Here is a 16,197-nt window from a genome sequence, read left to right as displayed (position 1 = left end):
AAATCTTCCCTGCCATGTTCCTCTTATACTCGCTATTCTTCAATAAAGCTAAATGAGTCCAGGTGCCATTACATGGGCTGCCTTTGGGCTTGGCCAATTCTGCAATGATTAATAGTGCCCCTTTAATTCTAAAAGTGACCCACCTTGGAAAATAAATTATATGGTTGCTGTAAATATCATCTATACAGGATACTGCATTCCCCATGAACTGCTTTCTAAAAACAGTCTCTTTCTCATCTAAACATCCACAACAACTTATCTATGTTTTCTCATACTATTCTTTTTTACTCTTTTACTTTTCCTCTTTTATTTTTATCTTTTTTTCTAATAGTTATATTATAGGGAAAGAGAAAGTACTAGTTTTCATGGACTGAATATTTGTGTTCCCCTCAAATTCATATGTTGAAGCCCTAACCCCCCAATGTGACTTTTTGGAGATATGGTCATTACAGAAGCAATTAAGGTTAATTACCTTAAAGATCATAAGAATAGGGCCCTGATCCTATAGGATTAGTGTCCTTGAAGAGACGTGAGAGAGGTCTCTTTGTCTCCATCATGTGAGGACACAGCAGGAGGAAGGCCATTTGCAAGCCAGGAAGAGGGCTCTCACCAGAACCTGCCCATGCTGGCATGCTGATCTTGTATTTCTAGCCTCCAGAACTATGAGAAAATAAATAAATGTTATGTAAGTCACATCTATGGTATTTTGTTATGGCAGCCCAAGTTAACTAATGCAGTATTCTAGATTAAATTCTTTGTGGGAAAGGATTGGTTTTCTATAAACATGTTTACATACATAAAATATCATGTAGATATTTGGTCCTTGATATAGCAGTAGGCCCACTACACACACACACACACACACGCACACACATGTTGATCAAATTAAAAGATTTTCAAGTAACTTTAGTAAAAGTGTTGTATTTTATTTTATTTTTTTATTGAAATATAGTTGATTTACAATGCCATGTTAGTTTCAGGTGTACAGCACAGTGATTCCGTTATATATATTCTTTTTCAGATTCTTTTCTCTTATGGGTTATTTCAAAATATTTAGTATAGTTCCCTGTACTATACAGTAGGTCCGTGTTGTTTATCTATTTTATATATAGTAGTGTGTACCTGTTAATCCCATCCACCTAATTTATCCCTCCCTCCCTTTCCCCTTTGGTAACCATAAGTTTGTTTCCTATGTCTGTGAGCCTATTTCTGTTTTGTAAATAACAGAATGACATGTTATATGTGGAGTATGAAAAAAAAAAGATACAAATGAACTTATTTAAAACTGTTGTATTTTAATAATTCATTTGGATTATTTGGATTTGATCACCTTATTTGCTGTCCTGATGAAGAGAGGTCCTTTCTTCAAGGCAGTGCCAGTTAAAATGTATATCCTTATGCAGTAGCGTGACATGAGAGACTGAATGGATTATAGTTTCTTAAGATATAAATGTAAACAATATGTATTTATCAGAATCAATCACATGGATAAAAGAGAAACATTCTTTTTTTCCCTCCTAGCATTTAACATTTTTTAATCTTAAAGTTTTTATTTTCGTTTTTATTTTTTGGCTGCATCGGGTTTTAGTTGCAGCATGAGGAATCTTCATTGAGGCATGTGCGATATTTTGTTGTGGCATGCGGGCTCTTTTTTGCAGCTTGTGGGCTTCTCTCCAGTTGTGGCGTGCAGGTTTTCTCTTCTCTAGTTGAGGTGTGTGGGCCCCGTTGTTGTGGCGCGCGGGTTTAGTTGCCCCACAGCATGTGGGATCTTAGTTCCCTGACCAGGGATCGAACCCACGTCCCTTGCATTGGAAGGCAGATTCTTTACCACTGAACCACCAGGGAAGTCCCAATCTTAAAGCTTTGAGCCTCTGAGAAAGGACACCACTAAAAGACTAGGTGTGCCCCAACTCTTCATTAAATCCCTAATAATTTCTCTTTGTCGTAGGTATATTTCAAGGCAACTTAGTCTGAAACATGTACGTTGGAGTCAGTCAGCATTTGTTGCCCCTGAAATGGCTTATGCTTTGTCTGCTGCTACATCATTATGGACATTCCAAGATGTCACTGCCCGGTGATCACCACAGAGCAAGTCAAACCACCTTAGATATTATTGAACTTTTCTGGCACACCTTGGGGATGTTAATACCTGGTTTAAAAAATTAAGGACACTCAGATGTCTCAGAAACCAAGCATTTAATTCCCTAGACTCCTCATCAAGTTCCGTCTTCATAGTGATTTCCTCAATTTATGGTTTTTGATTCCACAATAAGAAGGTTCAAATACTGGCTTTATGTGTATTTCTGTTTACACTCTTAACTTTTGAACTTGTAGTGTAATATAATGACTGACCTATTAATAGAATATATAATTTCAATAATGTTTTAATATAGACTGTCCATGAATTACTAATTATTAGTAGATTAATGCACCATGAATTTACTGTTAAAACTACAAGTTACAGTGGTTAAAAGTTCTTTGATGATTTGGAAGGCAATTGGGTGGTATCATAGAGAGTCTCCAGGTCATTGTTTTGAGCATATTTCTTCCTGTGCTATAGATATGCGGATATATTTTCCCCTTAATATGGAGTTTTTCTTAATTCAGCCTATAGAACTTTATAGACATTAATCAGGATTATGCTAAAACAACATTGCTTTCAAATGTCTTTCTATCACTAATGTCTAATATGTTATCTAATTGATGAGGAGATGAAAGCTAGTTTCAGTAGAATAAAAGCATTTTCCCTTAAGTAATTCTATCTAAATTCTGGCATAATATGAACTATATATATTTAGGATTACTGCAAAAGAATATAGTAACCTTTTCTGTAAAATGTTTTTTGCATTTGCACGTGGTTTTACACTGCCAGTTCCTTGGACCTGATTCAAAATGTCAAAATTCTCCTTGTGTTTCAATCCTGGACTTAAGATAAATTGTTTCTTAGAGAAACTTTTCTTACAGATCCTAAAATTTTTTCTATAAGCTTCTGAAAAAATCAGAGTGTGATTTTAAGTGAAACATAAAGACCATTAGTTTATCAACACAAATTCTCTTCCCTTAATAAGTCAGAATGTCAAGGCTATGGTTAAGATGAGGTTAAATTGTTCAAATCATAACATATTATGTTTACTTTGGAAATAATTATTCTAGTTTTTAAATTATATTATTACAAAAGAAAAAAATTAGGAGTTTTTCAGCACACTGTGTTATTTTGGATAAAATCTTATAATTCCCCACAAATTCTTAAAATACATGAATATGAGCTAAGGAAAAGTTAGTGATATTTTAAATTATTCTGCTCAAGGGAATAGAAGAAATATCTCTAGAAGAATGGATTAGTCATTCATAAATGGAAAAATTTGGTTCCAGCCATTAGAAACAGAGCCAAGGGGGAAAAGCAAATTTCTTGGATTTAAGGACATTTTCAGAGTCTGAATTGACAAGAACAGACATTTCTGAGGTTGCTAGAAGAGTCCTTCCCCCTTGTATGGAGACTGGAATATGTTATCAGACTGCAAAAAGACTCTCCATATTCTCATGTTTTTTAAGGTGAAAAATCTATTTACTTCATCCAAGAATTTTTATAAAATCCTAGCATTTTCTTGGACCAATAATAATATGGTATCAAAATAGATTATTTTTTAAAAAGTCTTAAAGGCAATATGTAAAACATTGATTACATCATATTTTCAATTTATGACAAGTAATTTGTTTCCACAATAAAATTTACATTTTGTGAATATTTCATCAAGGTTTTTTTTAATTTAATTAATTTATTTTTTATACAGCAGATTCTTATTAGTTATCTATTTTATACATATCAGTGTATATATGTAAATCCCAATCTCCGAATTCATCCCACCATGAAGGTATTTAGACCAATCCATTCCTCAGCCTCAGTAGCAAGAGGAGAGCTATTCTAATGTGAGCAATTTAATTTAATCTGCTTTGTCAAACCATGCTTAACATTGAGATAATAGCCCCTGAGATTCTTTTCTCTAAGTTCTGTAGAGAGCTTTTTATTTTCTTAGGCAGTGGTAAGTCTGAAATAATGTTCTCCAAGCAGTTTTTTTTTTAATAAATGTCTGTTCTCATAGGCTAATTAAGGAAATGCACTTGTAGCAAAATAGGCAACAGAGATTACAAATTAATTGGTGAGAAATTTCCAGAAAAAAAATGATGGAGTGAATTAAAGTGTCAGAGACATTTCTTTCAAAGTTTCCAATGATATGGCCATAAAATCATGTAAAAAAGAAAAAATGCCTCAGGATGCACAATTAATAAGAATAATTTAGTGTATGCTGGAAACCATTAGACTTTTCTATAAGTTTCTAGAGCAATGGCCCAGGATTAAGAGACAAGACTTATAAGAAATATGAGGAATGCCAGAAAGAACACCATTTGGTCAGGACTCAGTTAAAAGATAACAAGACTGACATCTCCTGAACTTGACGTTGGGAGGACACCATAGTCAGCCCTTAAGTACAATTCCAAATACAATTTCAATATCCCTACTTTTTATGAGAGAATATGTGTGTTCAAGAGTTGAGGTGACTTACTGTGAGGCATTATGCTATTAATGTTTTTACTAACCCAAGGCCTTTGTCAAAAATTAAGTAGACCTTTCTCCTTTCATTGGGAGTGAAAAAAACACATTTTTCTATGTTCTGCATGTTCAGTTTGCAGTGGAGAGCTAAAAATTGATGCCAAAATTGTTTCAAAGCTGCTGAATAAGGCAGAAGCTCCCTCTGCAAAAACTTGGCATTGGCCAAGGCCTTTGGATTCTTGAAATGAAGATGAAAGAGAGTTAGAAGATCCCTATAAGCTTCAGTAGGGCTACCCAAGGTTAAGTTGAGCAGGAACGGATAACAAATGATGTTTACCAGGGAAACTCTGTGTTCTGATATCCCAAAGAGTTTCGACTTTGAAGTAAATGGCTCACATTCAAACCCAACCTTGCCAATTACAAGCTGTATGAGACTTGCACAAATTATTCAATCTCTTTGAGCCTCAGGTTTAATATTGGTAGAGTTGTGAATCTCTTAAGATTATGGCCAAGAGCAAAGTGAATACACTTATAAAGGACCTAGTCTGGTGCCTGGAACATAGTAGGCACTCAACCAGTGTTTATCCTAACATCTGTATAAACATTTTCATATATATAATCAGGTATTCATTTAAACCCTGTCATAAATTTGTTATCCACGTTTTCAATAATAGCAGTATTTAGACTTGTTTTATAATTACTAAAGGCAGATATAAATCTTCAAACCTTATACTCCATGGGGGCTTTGAAGGAAGGATGATAAGTGTAAATTTCTTTGTCTGAAATAAATCGATTTCCTCTCCATCTTAAACTTTTACTTCTTGTAGGGTGAAAACAGCCACTCCAGTGTTTTCTTTTGCTTCAGAAAGAAAACTGAAGCAATGTATGCTACTCCTCCATCATTTCTCATTGTAGAAGCATTAAATTGGAGATTTGGAGGATTACATAGCCTCCTGTCTTCAGGGGTTGCATCTGATCATTAGCTTGAACTACTTTATGACAATATCTGCAGAAATACTTACTTTGTCACTTTGTCCTTGGTATATGGCCTTTATCCACTAGGAAAGACTGCTGCGACTTGACTGGTTCTTAGTGTCTTATCTGAAACATTCTGATTTAATGCAATGACATGGGTGATAGTTTATGCCCCTTCAATAACATGCATGGGAACTTGACTTGGGCTATCCCAAGCCATCTCTCTGAGGTCTCCATGCTGCTATTTATATTCCACACATCAATTCCACAGTGGGCCGGAGAACTCTGGGAAGCTTGCCAGTTCTCAAGGCAGTCAGACAGGAAGGGGTATACTCTCTTCCATTCCTAATACCCACATTTCTCTGGGGTTCTATTACTCCTCTTAGTGAAGAGAACTGGCTGCAACTTCCCCAACATCTAATACTCTTGATTCCCCTCTAAGTTTTGTTTCTTTGTTTAGCTTAAACTGAGTTTTTCTAGCCTGGGCAGTGGTGATAGAATTGGGTCACGTATGCTTTAAATTGTACTTACACTTGAATGTGGCCCAAACAAACACAAGAACTTGATGCTAGTGATGGTTCTACTTGATAAGGTTGCCTTGGAGCAAAACAAGGCCTCTTGTCTCTTGGACCAAAATGGAGCAGGAATTACGACAGGGTAAAAAAGGAATTGCGGACAGGAAATGTGATATGCATAGACTAATACTTCAAAATGTTAACTTTTTCCATTTTTCTCATTAGAAAATAAATGAAATCTATCTTGAATTAGGAGAGTTTTATTTCATCTATCAGCACCTGGCAATAGACTAGCCATTTGATACATTCATGCAAAGTCAGATATCATTTTTCTATTTTTCTCTTATGGACAAATAACAAAATTGGGGATTAGATACCTAACTAGAAGCAATCAATTCCTAAAAGATTAATTTGGCAAACCAAAAGTTATAAGCAAGGTAAACATTATGTTGCTATCCATATAAGACCATAAGATCCAAATAGCATGACTTCAGGTTAAAGTATTACTTGCATGGAGTGATTATGGTTTTTGGAGGTGTGGATAGTGAAATATTTGTACACGGGAAATGTTTGAAAATCTCAATTCATAGGATATGTCTTTTATATTCACATGAGGGTGGTAATACATTTATTATAAGTCCCAAATACTGAATGGGATATATGAATGAAAATTATTTATTCCTAATCCAAAATTCAAATTTAACTGGGCATCCTCGATTTTATCTCTCAACCCCATCCTCATTTCACAGGTGAAAAATCTGAGGCACAAGTGAATATATATCCCAATCTGCACATGTCTAATAACTGGATTATTCCAGATATACTCATCAAATAAGATCCCTGGTTAATCCCTACTAAATTTTGTTTCTTCAATTGTCTTTCAGAAAAATGGTTAATCTCAATTCATATTTATTGAAAATCTCTTAACATCCCTGCTCAACAGTGCTTAAGCACAGTGAGGGCCACATTTTAAAGAACTAGATTTATCTCCTGTGTCACTTGTAATTGGAAAACTTGCAGTTTCCAAACATTTTTTTCCCACTTCCTTTCTAGTTCATTCAAACATCCCTCATTTGGGGTCTTTCTCTCAAATCTTTACCAAAACGTTTCAACAAAGCACAGCGGGAACTCTAATCTACTCTTACAAATGCTGATTATCCCCCAACCTATTTCATAATATGGGCAGATATATTGCACTGATGATAATATCAGCTCTGTGATATACTCTGAAAACAACTTTATCACCCACTAAAGGCTTGAGCTCTTCAAACTGGTTTCCACCCACTTAGTTTCCTAGTTTCCCTGTCTCTGCAGCCTCTTCTTAGAAGCAGGACTGTGACTGAGTTTTCTGTGACTCTCCATTTGCAGTAAATCGTGATTAGGTTCACATTTTTTATAAAGTGATATTTGTGTTCAAGTCTCAGTTTCTTCTTCAATGTTACTTTTTGTACATGGTTTAGGAATTTCCAGTCCAAGAGTTTTGCCCCTGACATGCTTTATATAATAGTTTGTGAGTACTCATGGGTTATAACCAGAAACCTCTGGAATCAGACACATTTACAACAGACAAATAATTGGCCTCTCTCTGCAAATATTTTACAAAATGTTTATGGCACATTTTAGATGAGGGTATTTCCTGCATGTATATTATTAAGAATCCTGGTGCATGTAATAATCTTCACCGATAATAGTTTATTACTATATCAATATGCAGTGGGTGTTTATAATGTTTCTGTCACTACACTAAGTAATTTCTATACATAATATCATTGAAGTCTCATAATAATCCTCTTGGGTTGATTGCAGTTATTCATTTTATATATGAGGAAACTGAGTCTCAGCCAAAATTATATAGCTAGTAAGAGGAAGAGCAGGAATTCTAACTGAGCCAGGGACCTTCACCATGGTATAATACTGTGTTATTTATCAATACAAAATATTCCTCCCATTTGTAGATGATGTATATGTCAGCATATGTGACCTCCTCACAAACCTTTCTCTGGATGTTGTTGGTAAGAAGGTAGAAGAGGCCACTGTCCATCACTCTCTGCTCTGGGCTGGGTGCTACTTCCACCAGCACACCTGGCATTTAGGGCCAGTTTCCTCAGGTTAGCCCTTTGAAGGTGGAGTACTATGCCAATAGAATCCACATGTAAACCCATCAGAGGTAGCACAGATCACCTGAAGAGTGAGCCTTGAGTAGAGGGGAAGAAGCCTATCACTGCCAACATCGTTTCCACAAAATGTCTTGAATTTTCCACTCATCTCTCCTGCAGAAAACTTCTTACTTATTGACCTACAAACCCAGGGAGTTAACATTCAACTTAGAGCATCCCAACTAATTCAGTTTTCCACTCCATAACAAACGTTTTCTGCTTGTTAAATATATATATATATATTTTTTTTTTTTTTTTGAACACCTATTTTGCTTAGCACCCTAGGTGGGAAAACTCTATACAAAGAGGTGTTAAGCAAATTGTCCAAGGCAACACAGCAAGTAAGGGCAGAATCCAGGGCTTCAAACACTCTAGCACTATGCTATGCTGCTAGCCTAATGTCTTTAAGCTCTCCTTCTTATATCATAACCTCCTTGTTCCTTTTAATATAACAGGTACTTAAAACATAGTATATCAAACATATTTTGGCATAACAAGAGTGGAATTCAATTTACTTTCGAGTCACTGTGGCATCTTCATAAGTGGATCCATTTCTAGAATGTCTAGAAAGACTTGTATTAAATAGTTAAGGCTCTAACATTTTTTTGTAAAAAGATCATGAACAATGAAGAAAGCATCACAGTAGAATATTTTTTTCCTTTTTAAAATGTTATTATATTTACTTTTTTAAAACTGAGATATAATTGGTATGTAACATTATGTTAGTTTCAGGTGTACAACATAGTGATTCAATATATGTATATATTGCAAAATGGTCACCACAATAAGTCTAAATAACATCCGTCACACACATTTCTTTCTTGTGATGCTAACTTTTAAGATCCTTTCTTAAGAGAGTATTTTTACATTTTTTATCTATTTTACAACCGGAAGTTTGTACCTTTTAACCACCTTTGCCCATTTCACATATCTTTGAGTTCATTTATCTTTCCAGATTTCACATATAAGTGAGATCATACAGTATTCGTCTTTTTCTGTCTGACTTATTTCACTTAGCATAATGTCTTCAATACCTACCCATGTTGTCCCAAATGACAGAATTTCCTCCTTTTCAATGGCTGAATAATATTCCATTGGATGTGTACGTACATACACATACACATATAATCACATTTTCTTTATCCATACCTTCATCAGTGGATGTAGGTTGCTTCCAAGTCTCTGCTATTTTTTTTTTTTAAGAAGATGTTGGGGGTAGGAGTTTAGTTATTTATTTATTTTTGCTGTGTTGGGTCTTTGTTTCTGTGCGAGGGCTTTCTCTAGTTGTGGCAAGCGGGGACCACTCTTCATCGCGGTGCGCGGGCCTCTGACTATCGCGGCCTCTCCTGTTGTGGAGCACAGGCTCCAGACGCGCAGACTCAGCAGTTGTGGCTCACGGGCCCAGTCGCTCCGCGGCACATGGGATCCTCCCAGACCAGGGCTGGAACCGTGTCCCCTGCATTAGCAGGCAGACTCCCAACCACTGGGCCACCAGGGAAGCCCCTCTGCTATTTTAAGTAATGCTGCAACGAACATGGGGATGCATTATATCTTTTCGAGTGAGTGTTTTTGTTTCCTTTGGATAAGCACCCAGAAGTGGAATTGCTGAATCATGCAGTAGTTTTTAAAAATTTTTTTGAGGACCCTCCCTACTGTTTTCCATAGTGGCTGCACCAATTTACATAATCACCAACAGTGCACAAGTGTTCCCTTTCCTCCACATTCTTGCCATCACTTGTCATCTCTTGAATTTATGATAATAGGCATTCTAACAGGTGTGAGATGATAGCTCACTGTGGTTTTGATTTGCATTTCCTTGATGTTTAATGATTGTGAGCACCCTTTTATGTACCTGCTGGTCATCTGTATATTTTCTTTGGAAAAATGTCCATTCAGATCTCTTGCTTATTTTTAAATCAGATTGTTTATTCTTTTGCTGTTGAGTTGCAGGAACAGAATATTTAATAAACTTTCAGTAGATGGTAATCCTTCAATATTTACAATGGCCAGAGGATTATTAGATGTATCTTAGAATGTAAACATAAATTTAACCCCAAATCCTGTAAATTGCTGTTTCCTTGCAGTTTCCTTAAGAAAAAGTTTTCTTTATAATGTTCATATTATAGAAATTCATTTTCTATAGCTTTAGCAAGAGTATCACAAAGTATTTTATGAACTCTGATGACTGTGTTTTAACATTAGTAACATTAGCTATTTTCCTGAAAGGTTTTCATCTACTTGGACATGTGTTTACAAGATAAGTAATAAAGTGTTTTATTTGTATATGAAGAACCCTTTTGAAAGCCAGATTGAAAACACATTTAAATGCACAAAATCTTCACTTCCTCCTTTCTTTCAGCATTCACTGAAATTTGCTTAAATAATCAGTGTTGTGTTCAATGTACATCATTTTTGAAGAACATCCAATGGAAATTAGCATTTTAAATTCAGTGCTTTTTGCCTTATTATAATGAAATTCTAATTATTTAGATAATATGCATAAAATGGACAATTTGCATTTAAGAATTTGAGTTTAAACTCCTGACTATGTAATTGGGCATGATTCCCTCCCCCACAACTCCAAGTTATAAAGGAAGAGAATATCCATCTATGAGTTATGATAATTGCAACTGGAAGGAAGTTAAAACCACCTTTAATTTAAATAAAATCAATAAAAAGAGCTGTCAAAATCTGCTTGAGCTCATCTCATGAATATCCTCTAAAATCATGCTTAGAGTGTTTGTCCTTTACTCAGAGTGTAAACAGAGTTAGTGTTTATTATTAGGTGGGCCAAAAAGTGCCTTTGGTTTTTTAAGTGAAAATAAAAGACACATTTTTCATTTTCACCAAGAACTTTATTGAACAACGTATTCACCCTTTTGTTCCACTACCTTCTGCCTTTTTTCAGGCAACTTCATAATTCCATCTTCCCCAAACTTTTTATCTTTTTGAGCAAAGAACTGTTCCAGGTGCCTTTTACAGTCTTCCAGGGAATTGACTTTTTTCCTTTAAGAGAATTTTGTAAAGACCGAAATAAATGGAAATCGGAAGGTGCAATATCTGGTGAATATGGCAGATGAGTCAGAACTTCCCAGCCAAGCTGTAACAGTTTTTGCCTGGTCATTGAATAAACATGCAGTCTTGCACTATCCTGATGGAAGATTATGCATTTTCTGTTGACTAATTAACACTTTTCATTGAGTGCTGCTTTCAATTGGTCTACTTGGGAGCAGTACTTGTTGGAATTAATCGTTTGGTTTTCTGGAAGGAGCTCATAATAGAGAACTCCCTTCTAATCCCACCACATACACAACATCACCTTCTTTAGATGAAGACTGGCCTTTGGTGTGGTTGGTGGTTGTTCCTTTCGCTTGCCCCACTTCCATTCCACATTGTTGTACAGTATCCACTTTGCATTACCCGTCAACATTTGTTTTATAAATGGAACTTTTTCATTACATTAAGTGCAGAATCGCACACGGAAATACAGTCAAGAAGGTTTTTTTCGCTTAACCTATGTGGAGCCCGAACATCAAAGCGATGAACATAACCAAGCTGGTGCAAATGATTTTCAACTTGATTTGGATATTTTGAGTATGTCAGCTATCTCCCACATGGCATAATGTTGATTGTTCTCAATTATTGTTTTGATTTGGTTGCTATCAACTTCAACTGGTCTACCCAACCATGGAGCATCATACAGCAAGAAATCTCCAGTGTGAAACTTCACAAACCACTTTTGACATTTTTGATCAGTCACAGCACCTTCTGCATACACTGCACAAATCTTTCTGTGCATTTCAGTTGCATTTTTACCTTTCTTGAAATAATAAAGCATAATATGCTGAAAATGAAGTTTTTTTCCTTCCATCTTCAATTTTAAAATGGCTACACAAAAATTCACCAATTTTGATAAGTCCTTTTTTAAATGCACACTGATATGACAGCTGTCACATACAATCTAACGAAATTGTTCCAAATGAAGCTAAAGACAACTAAGTGCTACTAGTGCCATCTTACAGAAAAAAACAATGAAACTTTTGGCCCACTCACTACAAAATCAATTTAAATTATATTACGTATTGATAAAATATCTACCAGTCCAATCAATGTAGATATGATTCCCCCAAATCAAAAACTCCCAAGCCACTGACACTAGAGTCCAATTGGGAGGAAAACCAAGCCTAGGAGATTGCAATTGCTCCTATAAGGGAGGAATCCTCGAAACGATGTAGTTGTACATGTGCTCCACACTTTAGAAAATATGCAGCAGGACCCCCACATACTCATTATTTGAAGAGCAATAAGGTATATTAAATGATTTAATAAGGGACTACTAACCCTGTTTAAAATATGTGAGCATGTGGGAATGACAAAGTCTTCCAATAATCTACCCCTTTATTCAAAAAAGTGAGAATACTGATGGCATAATGGCCCAAATCAACTTTTTCAGAACTCTGGAAATGAACTGAAGGCCTGCAAAAATCCAAGGAGTGTTTACTCAAGAAACATAGTTGAATCTCAAGAAGAACAGTGGGCTTTGTGTCATTTTAACATATTCCCATCCCTTTCTCTCCAGGTCTAAGTAGTCTTGAAAACAAAAGGCTGATAATCATGGTAACCTCGTAAACCAGCAGCCCAACAGCCACTGGAGTGGCACAATGGAGTGCTCTCTCACCACTGGCTGACCTTGAGGCTTTGCACATGCTGGAACAAAAAGCAAAAAAAGCAAAGTAGTAAACTGCCTGCCTGAGTTTGAAGGCATGCCCAAACTTGCATATAGAGGCCCTCAACAGACTGGGAAATGTGTGGGTTCAAAGCATTTGAGGAAATCTCTGACCAATAATTAGCTTACCATTTGCCAACCGAGCACAGACTTCAGTGAACACGTATGACAAAAAAATACTGACTTCACAGAATTAGTTCAGGAAAGTCACTAAACAAATACCACCGCTACCAACAACAGCAAACAACAACACAAAAAACTCCTGGGGGGATGCTCAGAGTTTCATATTTGCCACATCATATTATTTTAAATTTCCATGTTCTTTATCAGAAACATGAGACAAAAGAAAAATACAAAAAAACCCAAAAACCAAGAATATATGGCCCATATACAGGCAAAAAAAAAAGAGTCAAAAGAAACTGTCCCTGAGGAAGTCAACATTGGACTTAACTAAACAGATTTTAAATCAACTATTTTAAATATGTTCTAAGAACTAAAGAAAGCAATATCTAAGGATGAAAAGAAAGTATTAGAATGATGTCTCACAAAATACAGAGTAGCAGTAGAAAAAAGAACCACACTGAAATTCTGGGGTTGAAAATTACAACAATAATAAAACTTTCCAAATATGATTTTATGTATATATACACACAGACACACAGACACACAGACACACACACACACACACACACACATATACATATATATATTTAAGAAGAAACTTCAAGTAAGATAAGCTAAAATAAGTGTACATCTAATATACAAATGCAAAAGAATAAAATTGGACCCTTATTTTATACCATATATAGAAATTTAATTCAAAATGTATTAAAGACCTAAATGTAAGCTCTAAAACTCAAACTTCTAGAAGAAAACATAGGGCAAACATTCATGACATTGAACTTGGCAATGGTTTATTGGCTGTGATACCAAAAGCACAAGCACAAAAGTATAAATAGACAAATGGGACTACATAGAATTTAAATACTTTTCTGCATCAAAGGACAAAATCAACAGAAGGAAAAGGCAAGCTACAGATTGGGAGAAAATATTTGTAAATCATATATCCAATAAGGGGAAAATATTCAGAATATATAAAGAACTCCTACAACTCAACAAATAAAAAGTCGAATAACCAAATTAAGAAAAGGACAAAGAAATTGAAGAGACATTTCTCTAAAGTTGATATTTCAGATATTAACAAGCATTTTAAAATTGCCCACAGGTCAAAAAAGTGACTATAATTGTACTTTAAAGTAAAGACAGCTTATAATAAGACTGCAGAGTAATTCATAAACATATCAACATACGGTGTTAACTCATTTTATTTCCTAGACTTAGTGTCTAAAGATGTTAGCCAGTTTCCATGTACAGTAAAGCAGCATGCTAAAATACTTTTGTTCAGTTCTATATGTATAAAAATAGTAGTGTGTTCTCTGATGGTTACCTGGTATGAAAAATAAAGGCTTATTGCCACAAAAATCTCAAATTAAAAAAAAAATTAAGTTATACAAAGATACAAAGTTATTTCTCAGATCATAGTGGAATGAAATTGGAAATCAGTAATATAAGAAAATTTGAGAAATTCACAAATGTTTGGAAATTAAGCAGCATATTACTAAATAAGTAATGATCAAAAATTAAATCAAAAGGAAAATTAGAAAATACTTTGAGATGCGTGAAAATGAAGAAACAATATATCAAAACTTACAGAATGCAATAAAAGTACTTAGAAATTGATAGTTTTAAATATCTATATAGAAAATCTCAAATCAATAACTAACCTACCTTAAGAAACTAGAAAAAGCAAACTAAACTCAAAACAGCAAAATGAAGGGAATAGTAAAGATTAGAGCAGAAATTAATGAAATAGAGAATAGAAAAAAATTAGAGAAAATCAATAAAACAAAAATTGGCTCTTTGAAAAAAAGAAACAAAATTGACAAACTTTAAGCTAGATTGACCCAGAGAAAAACATAGAAGACTGAATGACTAAAATAAGGAATGAATTGATTTTTGACAAGGGGGCCAGAATAATTCAAAAGGAAAAGAATAGGCTATAACAGACTGTTGGCCAACTGGATATCTACATGCAAAAGAATGAGTTTGAAATCCTTCTCACACCACATACAAAAATTAATTTGAAATGGTTCAAAGATAGAAATGTGAAAGCTAAAATCACAAACTCTTAAAAGAAAACATGGGTGAACATTTTCATAACATTGCATTAGGCAGTGATGTTTTGAAGGATGAGACCAAAGCACAGGCAAAAAAGAAAAAAAAATAAAGTGGGATTCATCAAAATTTAAAAAAAACTTTTGTTTTTCAAAGAATGCCAGGGGCTTCCCTGGTGGCACAGTGGTTGGGAGTCCGCCTGCCGATTCAGGGGACACGGGTTTGTGCCCCGGTCTGGGAGGATCCCACGTGCTGCAGAGCAGCTGGGCCTGTGAGCCATGGCCTCTGAGCCTGCGCGTCCGGAGCCTGTGCTCCACAGCAGAAGAGGCCACAGCAGTGAGAAGGCTGCGTACTGCAAAAAAAAAAAAAAAAAAAAGAATGCCAGTAAGAAAGTGAAATGACAACCCACAAAGTAGAAGAAAGTATTTGCAAACTATATATCTTGTTAAGTTCTCGCACTCAATATGTAAAGGACGCAATCACCAGAGCAATAAAAAAAAAAAAAATAACATAATTAAAACATGACAAAAGGATTTGAATATTTTTCCAAAGAAGATACACCAGTGATCAATAAGCACACAAAAAAATTCTCAGCATCATTAGTCACTAGGAAAATTCAAATCAAAACCATAATGAGGTATCACTTTACATCTACTGTGATGACTAATCAAAAAGACCAGTAACAACAAGTGTTGGAGAGGATGTAGAGAAATTGAATCCCTTATACACTGCTGGTTGGAATGTAAAATGGTAAAACTGCTTTGGAAAATGGTTTGGCAATTCCTCAAAAAGTTATATACAGAGTTACCCTATGACCCAGCCATTCCAATTCTGGGTACACATCCACAGAGAATTGAAAACAGATGTCCACAAAAGAACTTGTACCTGGATGTTCATAGCATCGCTGTTCATAAGAGCTGAAATGTGGAAAGAACCCAAATTCAGTTGGCGAATGGACAAAATGTAATACAGCCATATAATAGAATATTATTCAGACACAAAAAGGAATGATGTACTGATATGTGATACAACAGGGGAGAATTTTTAAAACATTATGGCAAAGGACCCAGGCCAGACACAAAAGGTCACATATTGAATAAT

The sequence above is a fragment of the Orcinus orca genome, chromosome 2, assembly GCF_937001465.1.
Source record: "Orcinus orca chromosome 2, mOrcOrc1.1, whole genome shotgun sequence".
Lineage (NCBI taxonomy): Eukaryota > Metazoa > Chordata > Mammalia > Artiodactyla > Delphinidae > Orcinus > Orcinus orca.
This window is presented reverse-complemented; position numbering follows the sequence as displayed.